Here is a 15987-nt window from a genome sequence, read left to right on the forward strand (position 1 = left end):
TTCGCCCAAAGATTTTGGGACGAACGTGCCCCTGACCCTTCTCCTTCGCATGACATGTGTCACCCACGTATAGAGAGGTGGAGATCGTGTAAGATCATGGGTGAATAGAAAAATGCATTGTGGGATGCGGAACGGTTTGATCGGCAAAACCGAAAATTTGGATAAGATTAGTTTTAACGTTCCGTTCGCAAATTCTTCAGCTGACAAGGACACAGTGAAGATTTCGAACGAGTTTCAAATAGAACGCACATGAAGAATTTGTGAATAGATTGGGTTGAGTATAGCATAGAGGGGGAAGGGTCCGATCACATTCACTTAGCAGAAAAACCAATCTTGAAGAAATAGCCATAAATGAATGCTGTAGAGGACAAAAACTCATATATATACAATGAAGAAAAATGACGGAATAAGTGAAGATTTTGAAAAGTTGAAGAATTTGAACAACTGAGGAATTTCAAAAATTGAGGAAAAACCCAAATTGAAGATTTTCAACTTTTGTGGTGGCGTGACCCACCGTATAAGAATGATGATTTCAGGCACCGCGTACAATTGTCATAGGGTTCTGAGAATCAAATTCTTCATTAATTTCTTCAGACTTAGAGTGTTATTCTTCATTGATTGAAGAAAAACGTTTCTTCATGTGTTGCACATCTAAGTCATCAATTTTGCATAAGTGTTAGGATGAGTGCCTTTTCAAAGTACATTCGAAGACTCTAAGATATTTAGCTCACACCGCAACTTGCTAAATCTCTTCTCATCCAAGGGCTTTGTGAAGATATCAGCTAGCTGTTCTTCAGTCTTCACATGCTTAATAGAAATGTCGCCCTTCAACACATGATCACGAAGAAAATGATGACGAATCTGAATGTGCTTTGTCTTCGAGTGCTGAACTGGGTTGTGAGCAATCTTGATGGCACTCTCATTGTCACAGAGGAGAGGCACATTCTTCATGTTGACGCCATAGTCCTTGAGAGTTTGCTTCATCCATAGAAGTTGAGCACAGCAAGAACCAGCAGCAATGTACTCAGCTTCAGCAGTAGATAGTGATACGCAGTTCTGTTTCTTCGAGGACCAACAGACCAAAGATCGTCCGAGGAAATGACATGTACCAGATGTTGACTTGCGGTCCACACGAGCACCAGCATAGTCAGAGTCAGAATATCCAATGAGATCAAAATCCGAGCCCTTGGGATACCATAATCCTAGTGTTGGTGTGTGAGCTAGATATCGAAGAATATGCTTCACAGCCTTATGGTGTCATTCCTCTGGTGCAGCTTGAAATCGGGCACACATGCAAACACTAAGCATTATATCTGGCCTAGATGCACATAAGTACAATAAAGAACCAATCATGGAGCGGTATACCTTATGATCGAAGTCAATACCATTTCCATCAGTGCACAGATGACCATTTGTGGGCATAGGAATTTTGATGCCTTTGCAATCTTGCATGCCGAATTTCCTCAGTACATCCTTGAGGTATTTCTCCTGAGATATGAATATGCCATTGTGTTGTTGACGAATTTGAAGACCTAAGAAGAATTTCAACTCTCCCATCATAGACATTTGATATTCTTCACTCATCATATAAGCAAATTCATCACTATAACGTCGGTCAGTACAGCCAAAGATAATATCATCAACATATATTTGGCACACAAACAGTTCACCATCATAAGATTTAGTAAAGAGAGTAGGATTGAGTGAACCGGGTGTGAAGCCATTCTTCATGAGGAATTCCTTCAAAGTATCATACCATGCCCGAGGGGCCTGCTTGAGGCCATAGAGGGCCTTATTGAGTCTGAAGACTTTGTCAGGATTCTTTGGATCTTCAAAACCTGGGGGTTGAGCAACATTTACTTCTTCCGCAAGCTTACCATTGAGGAATGCACTTTTCACATCCATTTGATATAATATGATATCATGATGGTTAGCATAAGCAAGTAATATGCGAATAGCCTCAAGTCTCGCAACAGGTGCAAAAGTTTCATCGAAATCAATTCCTTCAACCTGTGTGTAGCCTTGAGCTACTAGTCGTGCCTTATTCCTCACCACAAGGCCTTTTTCATCTTGCTTGTTGCGGTAGATCCACTTTGTGCCAATGCTATTATGCTTGTGAGGATCTGGACGTTTGACTAGTTCCCAGACATTGTTGAGCTTGAATTGATGTAGTTCTTCTTGCATGGCCTAAATCCACTCAGGCTCCAAAAATGCTTCATCTACCTTGGCGGGCTCTGTGATAGAGACAAAATCATAGTGCCCACAAAAGTTAGATAGATGTGAAGCTTTTGAGCGGGTGGGAGGACCTGGTGCTCTAATGTCATCAATGATCTTCTCCACTTGCACTTCTTTTGCAACGCGAGGGTGAGCTGGTTGTCGTTAAGGAATTTGATCAGCATTTTCTTCAGCATCAATTTATTCAACATTTTCCTCAGGTGCATCAGCTCGACGTTCTTCATGTTCTGGAATGAATTCTTCAGCAGATTCTTCAATAGGAATGACATCCTCAGTAGCCTTGAACTTGATAGAATCCTCAGGTGCTGGTTCATCTATCACAGAAGGTAGGTGCTCTCTTTGCAAGCCATTAGTTTCATTGAACCGCACATCTACAATTTCAACAACCTTGTGAAGAATGTTGTTGAAGACTCTGTAGGTGTGCGAGTCCTATCCGTAACCAAGCATAAAACCTTCATGTGCTTTTGGTGCAAATTTTGAGTTATGGTGAGGATCTCTAATCCAGCATTTAGCACCGAAGACTTTGAAAGAACTCACATTGGGTTTCTTGTCAGTGAGGAGTTCATAGGCAGTCTTCTTGAAGAATTTGTGAAGATATACTCTATTGATGATGTGGCACACAGTATCAATTGCATCAACCCAGAAACAACGAGGCGTTTTGTACTCATCGAGCATAGTGCGAGCCATCTCAGCAAGAGTCCTGTTCTTGCGCTCCATGACGCCATTCTGTTGAGGAGTATAAGGAGCAGATAACTGATGAGTAATACCAAGTTCATCAAGATAGTCATCGAGACCAGAATTCTTGAACTCAGTGCCATTGTCACTTCTGATGTGCTTGATCTTCACACCAAAGTTGGTTGAAGCCCTCGAGGAAAATCGTTTGAAGACTTCCTGCACTTCATGTTTGTAAGTAACAAGGTGTGCCCATGTGTAACGAGAGTAATCATAACAATAACAAATCCATATTGAGATGCTTCATTTGAAATGGTAGAATAATGATTAGGACCGAAGAGATCCATGTGAAGAAATTCAAATGGACGAGTAGTGGTCATGATGGTCTTAGCTGGATGCTTAGCCTTGGTCATCTTTCCAGCTTCACAGGCACCGCATAAGTGATCCTTGAGTAATTTGACATTCTCAATGCCAATGACATGCTTCTTCTTTGCAAGCGTGTGCAAATGACTCATGCCTGCATGACCAAGTCATCGATGCCATAGCCATCCTTCTGAAGCTTTTGCAAGTAGGCACACGGTTGGTTGTGAACTTGCAGAGAAATCAACAATATACAAGTCTCCTCTCCTAAAGCCTTCGAGGACTGACTTATGCTTTTGTCAGCGAAGATGATATGCTTTGTTGGGGAACGTAGCAGAAATTCAAAATTTTCCTACGTGTCACCAAGATCTATCTATGGAGAGACCAGCAACGAGGGGAAGGAGAGTGCATCTACATACCCTTGTAGATCGCTAAGCAGAAGCGTTCAAGTGAACGGGGTTGATGGAGTCATACTCGTCGTGATTCAAATCACCGATGATCCTAGTGCCGAACGGACGGCACCTCCGCGTTCAACACACGTACAGCCCGGTGACGTCTCCCATGCCTTCATCTAGCAAGGAGAGAGGGAGAGGTTGAGGAAGACTCCATCCAGCAGCAGCACAACGGTGTGGTGGTGGTGGAGGAGCGTGGCAATCCTGCAGGGCTTCGCCAAGCACCACGGGAGAGGAGAAGGACTTGGGAGAGGGGAGGGCTGCACTAAAGGCAAAGGTAAGAAGTCCTCCATCCCCCCACTATATATAGGAGCAAGGGAGAGGGGGGAGGCGCAGCCTTGGCCCTTCCTCCAAGGAAGGGTGCGGCTAGGGAGGAGTCCCTCCTCCCCAAGGCACCTTGGAGGTGCCTTCCCCTTTTAGGACTCTTCCTTTCCTTATCCCTTTGGCGCATGGGCCTCTTGGGTCTGGTGCCCTTGGCCCATATAGGCCAAGGCGCACCCCCTACAGCCCATGTGGCCCCCCGGGGCAGGTGGCCCCACCCGGTGGACCCCCGGGACCCTTCCGGTGCTCCCGGTACAATACCGATGACTCCGAAACTTGTCCGGTGACCAAAACAGGATTTCCAATATATAAATCTTTACCTCCGGACCATTCCAGAACTCGTCGTGACGTCCGGGATCTCATCCGGGACTCCGAACAACATTCGGTAACCACATACAAACTTCCTTTATAACCCTAGCGTCATCGAACCTTAAGTCTGTAGACCCTATGGGTTCGGGAACCATGAAGACATGACCGAGACGTTCTCCGGTCAATAACCAACAGTGGGATCTGGATACCCATGTTGGCTCCCACATGTTCCACGATGATCTCATTGGATGAACCACGATGTCAAGGACTTAATCAATCCCGTATACAATTCCCTTTGTCTATCGGTACGATACTTGCCCGAGATTCGATCGTCGGTATCCCGATACCTTGTTCAATCTCGTTACCGGCAAGTCTCTTTACTCATTCCGTAACACGTCATCCCGTGATCAACTCCTTGATCACATTGTGGACATTATGATGATGTCCTACCGAGTGGGCCCAAAGATACCTCTCCGTCACACGGAGTGACAAATCCCAGTCTCGATTCGTGCCAACCCAACAGACACTTTCGGAGATACCCGTAGTGTACCTTTATAGCCACCCAGTTACGTTGTGACGTTTGGCACACCCAAAGCACTCCTACGGTATCCGAGAGTTGCACAATCTCATGGTCTAAGGAAATGATACTTGACATTAGAAAAGCTTTAGCATATGAACTACACGATCTAGTGCTATGCTTAGGATTGGGTCTTGTCCATCACATCATTCTCCTAATGATGTGATCCCGTTATCAACGACATCCAATGTCCATGGTCAGGAAACCGTAACCATCTATTGATCAATGAGCTAGTTAACTAGAGGCTTACTAGGGACATGGTGTTGTCTATGTATCCACACATGTATCTGAGTTTCCTATCAATACAATTCTAGCATGGATAATAAACGATTATCATGAACAAGGAAATATAATAATAATCAATTTATTATTGCCTCTAGGGCATATTTCCAACAGTCTCCCACTTGCACTAGAGTCAATAATCTAGTTCACATCGCCATGTGATTAACACTCATAGGTCACATCGCCATGTGACCAACATCCAAAGAGTTTACTAGAGTCAATAATCTAGTTCACATCACTATGTGATTAACACTCAATGAGTTCTGGGTTTGATCATGTTGCTTGTGAGAGAGGTTTTAGTCAACGGGTCTGAACCTTTCAGATCCGTGTGTGCTTTACAAATCTCTATGTCATCTCCTAGATGTAGCTACCACGTTCTATTTGGAGCTATTCCAAATAATTGTTCTACTTGGAGCTATTCTAAATTGTTGCTCCATTATACGTACCCGGTATCTCTACTCAGAGCTATCCGGATAGGTGTCAAGCTTGCATCGACGTAACCCTTTACGACGAACTCTTTTACCACCTCCATAATCGAGAAAATTCCTTAGTCCACTAGTTACTAAGGATAACTTTGACCGCTGTCCTGTGATCCATTCTTGGATCACTCTTGTACCCCTTGACTGACTCATGGCAAGGCACATTTCAGGTGCGGTACACAGCATAGCATACTGTAGAGCCTATGTCTTAAGCATAGGGGACAACCTTCGTCCTTTCTCTCTATTCTGCCATGGTTGAGCTTTAAGTCTTAACTTCATACCTTACAACTCAGGCAAGAACTCCTTCTTTGACTGATCCATCTTGAACACCTTCAAGATCATGTCAAGGTATGTGCTCATTTGAAAGTACCATTAAGCGTTTTGATCTATCCGTATAGATCTTGATGCTCAATGTTCAAGTAGCTTAATCCAGGCTTTCCATTGAAAAATCACTTTCCAAATAACCCTATATGCTTTCCAGAAATTCTACGTCATTTCTGATCCATAATATGTCAACAACATATACTCATCAGAAATTCTATAGTGCTCCCACTCACTTCTTTGGAAATACAAGTTTCTCATAAACTTTGTATAAACCCAAAATCTTTGATCATCTCATCAAAGCATACATTCCAACTCCGAGATGCTTACTCCAGTCCTTAGAAGGATTGCTGGAGCTTTGCATACTTATTAGCATCTTTCAGGATTGACAAAACCTTCCGGTTGTATCACATACAACCTTTCCTCAAGAAAATCGTCGAGGAAACAATGTTTTGACATCCTATCTGCAAGATTTCATAAATAATGCAGTAACTGCTAACATAATTCCAACAGACTTTTAGCATTGCTACGTGTGAGAAAGTCTCATCGTAGTCAACTCCTTGAACTTGTCGGGAAACATCTTAACGACAAGTCGAGCTTTCTTAATGGTGACATTTACCATCATCGTCCATCTTCCTTTTAAAATCCATATGTACCTAACAGCCTTACGACCATCAAGTAGTTCTTCCAAAGTCTACACTTCGTTTTCATACATGGATCCTCTCTCGGATTTTATGGCCTTGAGCCATTTATCAGAATCCGGGCCCACCATCGCTTCTTCATAGCTCGTAGGTTCATTGTTGTCTAGCGACATGACTTCCAAGATTACGTACCACTCTGAAGTAGTACGCATCCTTGTCATCCCACGAGGTTTGGTAGTGACTTGATCTGAAGTTTCATGATCACTATCATAAGCTTCCACTTCAATTGGTGTAGGTGCCACAGGAACAACTCCCCGTGCCCTGTCACACACTAGTTGAAGAGACGGTTCAATAACCTCATCAAGTCTCCACCATCCTCCCACTCAATTCTTTCGAGAGAAACTTTTCCTCGAGAAAGGACCCGATTCTAGAAACAATCCCTTATTGCTTTTGAATCTGAGACAGGAGGTATACCCAACTATTTTGGGTGTCCTATGAAGATGTATTTATCCGCTTTGGGTTCGAGCTTATCGGCCTGAAACATTTTCACATAAGCGTCGCAGCCCCAAACTTTTAAGAAATGACAGCTTAGGTTTCTCTAAACCATAGTTCATACGGTGTCATCTCATCGGAATTACGTGGTGCCCCTTTTAAAGTGAATGTGGTTGTCTCTAATGCCTACCCCATAAACTATCACGGTAATTCGATAAGAGACATCATGGTATGCATCATATCCAATAGGATGCATTTATGATGTTCGGACCCACCATCACACTATGGTGTTCCAGGCTGTATTAATTGTGAAACAATTTCCACAATGTCTTAATTCTGTGCCAAACTCGTAATTTAGATATTCATCTCTATGATCATATCATAGATATTTTATCCTCTTGTCACGACGATCTTTCAACTTCACCCTGAAATTACTTGAACCTTTCAATAATTCAAACTCGTGATTCATCAAGTAAATATACTCAACATCTACTCAAATCATCTGTGAAGTAGGAACATAACAATATCCACTACATGCCTCAGCACTCATTGGACCGCACACATCAAAATGTATTACTTCCAGCAAGTTGCTTTCTGGTTCCATTTTACTGAAACCAAGGCTTTCAGTCATCTTGCCCATGTGGTATGATTTGCATGTCTCAAGTGATTCAAAATCAAGTGAGTCCAAACGGTCCATGCATATACACCAATAGACATGGTTCGCATGTCTCAAACTTTTCAAAAATGAGTGAGTCCAAAGATCCATCAACATGGAGCTTCTTCATGCGTTTTGTACCGATATGACTTACGTGGCAGTGCCACAATTAGGTGGTACTATCTTATATCTTTTGGCATGAACATGTGTATCACTACGATCGAGATTCAATAAACCATTCATTTTAGGTGTAAGACCATTGAAGGTATTATTCAAATAAACAGAATAACCATTATTCTCCTTAAATGAATAACCGTATTGCGATAGACATAATCCAATCATGTCTATGCTCAACACAAACACCAAATAACAATTATTTAGGTTTAACACCAATCTCGATGGTAGAGGGAGCGTACGATATTTGATCAACCTTGGAAATACTTCCAACACATATCGTCATCTCACCTTTTAGCTAGTCTCCTTTTACTCCGTAGCTTTTATTTCGAGTTACTAACACTTAGCAACCGAACCGGTATATAATACCCTGTGCTACTAGGAGTACTAGTAAAGTACACATTAACATAATGTATATCCAATATACTTCTATCGACCTTGCCAGCCTTCTTATCTACCAAGTATCTAGGGTAATTCTGCTCTAGTGGCTGTTCCCCTTATTGTAGAAGCACTTAGTCTCGGGTTTGGGTTCAACCTTGGGTCTCTTCACTAGAGCAGCAGCTGAATTGCCGTTTCATGAAGTATCCCTTCTTGCCCTTGCCCTTCTTGAAACTAGTGGTTTTACTAACCATCAACGATTGACGCTCCCTTTTGCTTTCTACTTTCGCGGAGTCAAGCATTGCGAATATCTCAAGGATCATCATATATGTCCCCGATACATTATAGTTCATCACGAAGCTCTAGCAGCTTGGTGGCAATGACTTTGGAGAAACATCACTATCTCATCTGGAAGATCAACTCCCACTTGATTCAAGCGATTGTTGTACTCAGACAATCTGAGCACAAGCTCAACAATTGAGCTTTTCTCCCTTAGTTTGCAGGCTAAGAAAATCGTCGGAGGTCTTATACCTCTTGACGTGGGCACGGGCCTAAAATCCCAATTTCAGCCCTCGAATCATCTCATATGTTTCGCGACATTTCAAAACGTCTTCGGTGCCTCAACTCTAAACCGTTTTAACTGAACTATCACGTAGTTATCAAAATGTGTATGTCAGATGTTCGCAACATCGACAGACAACGTTCGAGGTTCAGCACACTGAGCGGTGCATTAAGGACAATCCTCAGTTTATGGACCTGGTCCGCATAATTGCTACTATCAACTTTCAACTAAATTTTCTCTATGAACATATCTAAACAGTAGAACTAAAGCGCGAGCTACGACATAATTTGCGAAGACCTTTTGACTATGTTCAGGATAATTTAGTTCATCTTATGAACTCCCACTCAGATAGACATCCCTCTAGTCATCTAAGTGATTACATGATCCAAGTCAACTAGGCCGTGTCCGATCATCACGTGAGATGGACTAGTCAACATCGGTGAACATCTTCATGCTGATCGTATCTACCATACGACTCATGCCTGACCTTTCGGTCTTCTGTGTTCCGAGGCCATGTCTGTACACATGCTAGGCTCGCCAAGTCAACCTAAGTGTTTCGCGTGTGTAAATCTGTCTTACACCCGTTGTATGTGAACGTAAGAATCTATCACACCCGATCATCACGTGGTGCTTCGAAACTACGAACTTTCAGCAACGGTGCATAGTTAGGGGGAACACTTTCTTGAAATTTTAATGAGGGATCATCTTATTTACTACCGTCGTTCTAAGCAAATAAGATGTATAAACATGATAAACATCACATGCAATCAAATAATAGTGACATGATATGGCCAATATCATATAGCTCCTTTGATCTCCATCTTGGGGCTCCATGATCATCTTGTCACCGGCATGACACCATGATCTCCATCATCATGATCTCCATCATCGTGTCTCCATGAAGTTGCTCGCCAACTATTACTTCTGCTACTATGGCTACCAGTTAGCAATAAAGTAAAGTAATTACATGGCGTTGTTCAATGACACGTAGGTCATACAATTAATAAAAACAACTCCTATGGCTCCTGCTGGTTGTCATACTCATCGACATGCAAGTCGTGATTCCTATTACAAGAACATGATCAATCTCATACATCACATATATCATTCATCACATCCTTTGGCCATATCACATCACATAGCATACCCTGCAAAAACAAGTTAGACGTCCTCTAATTGTTGTTTGCATGTTTTACGTGGCTGCTATGGGTTTCTAGCAAGAACGTTTCTTACCTACGCAAAGACCACAACATGATATGCCAATTGCTATTTACCCTTCATAAGGACCCTGTTCATCGAATCCGATCCGACTAAAGTGGGAGAGACAGGCACCCGCTAGCCACCTTATGCAACTGGTGCATGTCAGTCGGTGGAACCAGTCTCACGTAAGAGTACGTGTAAGGTCGGTCCAGGCCGCTTCATCCCACGATGCCGCCGAATCAAGATTGGACTAGTAACGGTAAGCATATTGAACAAAATCAACACCCACAACTACTTTGTGTTCTACTCGTGCATAGAATCTACGCAATAGGCCTAGCTCATGATGCCACTGTTGGGGAACGTAGCAGAAATTCAAAATTTTCCTACGTGTCACCAAGATCTATCTATGGAGAGACCAGCAACGAGGGGAAGGAGAGTGCATCTACATACCCTTGTAGATCGCTAAGCGGAAGCGTTCAAGTGAACGGGGTTGATGGAGTCGTACTCGTCGTGATTCAAATCACCGATGATCCTAGTGCCGAACGGACGGCACCTCCGCGTTCAACACACGTACAGCCCGGTGATGCCTCCCATGCCTTCATCCAGCAAGGAGAGAGGGAGAGGTTGAGGAAGACTCCATCCAGCAGCAGCACAACGGCGTGGTGGTGGTGGAGGAGCGTGGCAATCCTGCAGGGCTTCGCCAAGCACCACGGGAGAGGAGAAGGACTTGGGAGAGGGGGAGGGCTGCACCAAAGGCAAAGGTAAGAAGTCCTCCATCTCCCCCACTATATATAGGAGCAAGGGAGAGGGGGGGAGGCGCAGCCTTGGCCCTTCCTCCAAGGATGGGTGTGGCTAGGGAGGAGTCCATCCTCCCCAAGGCACCTCGGAGGTGCCTTCCCCTTTTAGGACTCTTCCTTTCCTTATCCCTTTGGCGCATGGGCCTCTTGGGGCTGGTGCCCTTGGCCCATATAGGCCAAGGCGCACCCCCTACACCCCATGTGGCCCCCCGGGGCAGGTGGCCCTACCCGGTGGACCCCCAGGACCCTTCCGGTGGTCCCGGTACAATACCGGTGACCCCGAAACTTGTCCGGTGACCTAAACAGGACTTCTCATATATAAATCTTTACCTCTGGACCATTCCGGAACTCCTCGTGACGTCCGGGATCTCATCCGGGACTCCGAACAACATTCGGTAACCACATACAAACTTCCTTTATAACCCTAGCGTCATCGAACCTTAAGTGTGTAGACCCTACGGATTCGGGAACCATGCAGACATGACCGAGACGTTCTCCGGTCAATAACCAACAGCGGGATCTGGATACCCATGTTGGCTCCCACATGTTCCACGATGATCTCATCGGATGAACCACGATGTCAAGGACTTAATCAATCCCGTATACAATTCCCTTTGTCTATCGGTACGATACTTGCCCGAGATTCGATCGTCGGTATCCCGATACCTTGTTCAATCTCGTTACCGGCAAGTCTCTTTACTCGTTCCGTAACACATCATCCCGTGATCAACTCCTTGATCACATTGTGCACATTATGATGATGTCCTACCGAGTGGGCCCAGAGATACCTCTCCGTCACACGGAGTGACAAATCCCAGTCTCGATTCGTGCCAACCCAACAGACACTTTCGGAGATACCCGTAGTGTACCTTTATAGCCACCCAGTTACGTTGTGACGTTTGGCACACCCAAAGCACTCCTACGGTATCCGGGAGTTGCACAATCTCATGGTCTAAGGAAATGATACTTGACATTAGAAAAGCTTTAGCATACGAACTACACGATCTAGTGCTATGCTTAGGATTGGGTCTTGTCCATCACATCATTCTCCTAATGATGTGATCCCGTTATCAACGACATCCAATGTCCATGGTCAGGAAACCGTAACCATCTATTGATCAACGAGCTAGTCAACTAGAGGCTTACTAGGGACATGGTGTTGTCTATGTATCCACACATGTATCTGAGTTTCCTATCAATACAATTCTAGCATGGATAATAAACGATTATCATGAACAAGGAAATATAATAATAATCAATTTATTATTGCCTCTAGGGCATATTTCCAACATGCTTCAGATGCGATGATGATAAGGGAGCATCCATCAATAGATTCTTGTCACCAGTCATGTGATTTGTGCATCCACTATCGAGGACCCACTCAGTGGCTTTGGGTTGATCATCCTGCAGATGAATTAGTGCAGCTTACGAACTTCATATACTTCATCAGTGAAGAATATGATATCACAATTCATCAGATCAATTTCATCAAGCAGTAAGACAAATAAAGCAGTAGGAGGAAGAGTGAACTGAAAGTTCATTTATTCATGATTAGCCTGCGTCCTTTCAGGCATTTTGCCAGGTCCCCAGCAAATTCTTCAGACGTTTGAGCACGTCTGGAGACCTGACCCTGCAGAAGAGATTAGTTCTTTTTCTTCACCACCCACATCTGAAGGGGTGGCAAAGAGTCTATCACTCTGCGAGCTCGATATGAGAATGGTGGCATAGAGGCCAAACCATTTCGTTTCACATAAGAGGGGTTAGGGTAAGCATATGAATAAGCAGAGAAATTCTTTGAGGACTTATGAACATAATGATTAGAAGAATAATGCTCATATTCATAGCCCTTGGCTCTTCCCTGCGAAACAGAGTTGTTAGCACGATGATGTTCATATGAGGACTTTGATCCTTTTGAGGAATTTGATCCACGTGAGGAATTTGGTCCGTATGAGGACTTGGATCCATATGAAGAATTTGATCTGGGGTTCCTATTCTTCACAGGTGGTGTCATGAGGACATTCACCTGAAGACTTTCAAGGCACCTTTTGGGAACCCAGATTTTCTTCATAGGGGATCCGTTCCTGCAGTTAGTGCCAACATATCTAGCAAATACTCACCATTCTGATTTTTGAACAATTTATAGTTGGAGTCAAATGACTCATCAGAAGAATGAGAAGATTCACATGTATAACCAGATAAATTAGATGGATCAACTGGAGGTCCCTTTGCAGCAACCCATGAGGTTTTGGGGTACTGCTCAGGCTTCCAATATGTACCATCAGCATTGAGTTTCCTCTCAAAGGCAATACCCTCTTTCCTAGGGTTCCTGTTGAGGATCTGCTTTTTAAGCACATCGTAAAGAGTTTGATGCCCTTTGAGGCTTTTGTACATGCCTGTCATGTACAATTCCTTCAGCCCTGCATCATCAGTGATACTAGCAATGTCCTCAGATGAGGAATTAGTGATAGCAGAGGCAGGTGAAGAATTTGTAACATTAGAAGCATTTGAACATTTAGGTGAAGAATTAGCATATTCACGTTCAATGCATTTCAAACATGGAGGAACAAATTCTTCCTGAGCAGCGCTGATTTGTTGAGCAAGTAATGAATCGCGCTCCTTCTAAAGATCTTCATAACTCACTCTTAGCTTCTCAAGATCTTGCTTTGTTTGAAGAAATTCATAAGAAAGCTTCTCATGATCGGATAAGAGAGTGTTATGTTGATCTTCAAGGGAGTCATACTTAGAGTGAAGTCTCTGAAGACTTTCAGCCAAAGCTTTTGACTGATCCATTTCTTCACCCAACATATCATCACTCTTACTAAGCATGTTGTGAACCTTTTCCAAAGCTCTTTGTTGTTTAGCAACAAGAGAAGCAAGTTTGACATAACTGGGCCCAAATTCATCACCAGGTTCATCATCACTGGATTCGGACAGATAGCATTCAGTTACCTTTTCACCATCTGCCATAAGACATGGTGAGGATGATGATGATTCTGGTTCAAATGGCATTGACTTGAGAGATTCCTTGAAGTCCTCAAACCAGGGATCATGACAGGTTCGATGACCTTCATAGACATCAGAGAGACGGTCCCAGATGAGCTTCGCATGATCAAGATGCATGACGTTCCTGAACTGATTTTGAGACAGACAGGAGCAGATGACGTCCTTCGCCGTGAGGTTGAGAAGGGTGTACTTGCGAATGTCATCAACTTCCGCCATCTTGCACAGATCGGTCAGACCAATCTCAGTGACGGTCCATAGCTCGCTGTTCATCGCCATGAGGTGCTTCTTCATCATGGCCTTCCACTTGGGATACTCATGACCATCAAAGATAGGGCATGTCACTTTCTTCATACCTGCGGTCGACATAACTAAAACTCCAGGCGGTTAAACCAAAATCACACAGAACAAGGGAGTACCTTGCTCTGATACCAATTAAAAGTGCGTTATATCGACTAGAGGGGGGGTGAATAGGCGATTTTTATGAATTCTTCACTAAGGAATTTGCTAGTGAGGAAATTCCTTAGCGAAGAACTACTTGCGGCGAAATAAGTACTCAAAAGTAAACATAACAGAAGACAAGCATAGTCATCATGATGAAATGAAGACAAGCACAGAGTACAGAAAGCGTAATCACAGGATAGTACAAGATGAAGACAAACAGACTGAAGAAATTGAACTAAGGAAATTGAGAAAGTCTTCATTCAAAGTCTTCGAACACAGATATGACAAGCAAACACCACAATACCGAGGAAATGGAAGAGTTGAGGAAATAGAACCAGTTGTCTTGGTAAAGACAATGATTTGGTAGACCAGTTCCAACTGCTGTCTCAGTTGTACATCTGGTTGGAGCGGCTAGGTATTTAAACCTGAGGGCACACAGTCCTCACCGTATTCTCCTTGAACTAAGGTCACACAGACCTCGTCCAATCACTCGTGGTAAGTCTTCAGATGACTTCCGAACCTTCGCAAACTCGGTCACTCGGCGATCCACAATTCCTCTTGGATGCTCTAGACCATGACGCCTAACCATCTGGAAGAAGCACAGTCTTCAAAGGTAACAAGCGTCAGATCCACACAGGATCAATCTCTTCAGTGATGCTCAATCACTTTGGGTTTGTAGGTGTTTGGGTTTTGGTTTTGGATTTTCCTCACTTGATGATTTTTCCTCAAAGTCCTCGGAGGATGGGATGCTCTCAAATGACAAGTCTCAGTTTCTCGCGGAGCAGCCAACCAGCTAGTGGTTGTAGGGGGCGGCTATTTATAGCCTAGGGAGAAGCCCGACATGATAAGACATAAATGCCCTTCAATGATATGACCGTTAGGTGGATAAGATATTTTGGGACAGCTGGCGCATAGCACAACAACGGTCGGAAATTTGAGGTTCAAATTCCTCAGGGCTATCATGTTCCTCATTGTGTAGGCAATCTGCACTAGCGAATTCCTAACTCCTTAGTCAGAAAAAATTCCTCAGCGACCAGAAGAACTTTGTCTCTGTCACTGAAGAAATTGACTGAACTGTATGAGATTTCTAATGGCTTCACTCGAAGGGATTGGTATGTGTAGGATTTTGAGTTGAGCATCACATGGAAATTTTTCCTTAGTATTTCCTCGACCCCCTTTAACAGTACAGTGTTTCCTATGACTCAAGAAAGAGAAAATGAAACTATGAAAAAAAAAGTCTTCACGCTTCATGTTCCTCGAATGGAAACCAAGTCTTCAAGGTCACACCAATTTCTTCACTTTCAAAGTCTTCAGAGTATCGAAGTCTTCAGTCAAAGAACTTCATTTTTAGGGGTCAACTTTCTCTGTAAATATCAAACTCCTCATAGACTTATAGACCTGTGTACACTCATAAACGCATTAGATCCTTAACCTATAAGACTTCAATACACCAAAATCACTAAGGGGCACTAGATGCACTTACAATTTTCATACAGATAGCCTCCTATGTTGTCACTTTCATATACTAGTGGGAATTTTTCATTATAGAACTTGGCTTGTATATTCCAATGATGGGCTTCCTCAAATTGCCCTAGGTCTTCGTGAGCAAGCAAGTTGGATGCACACCCACTTAGTT

Source organism: Triticum aestivum, chromosome 5A (genome assembly GCF_018294505.1).
Source record: "Triticum aestivum cultivar Chinese Spring chromosome 5A, IWGSC CS RefSeq v2.1, whole genome shotgun sequence".
Classification (NCBI taxonomy): Eukaryota; Viridiplantae; Streptophyta; class Magnoliopsida; order Poales; family Poaceae; genus Triticum; species Triticum aestivum.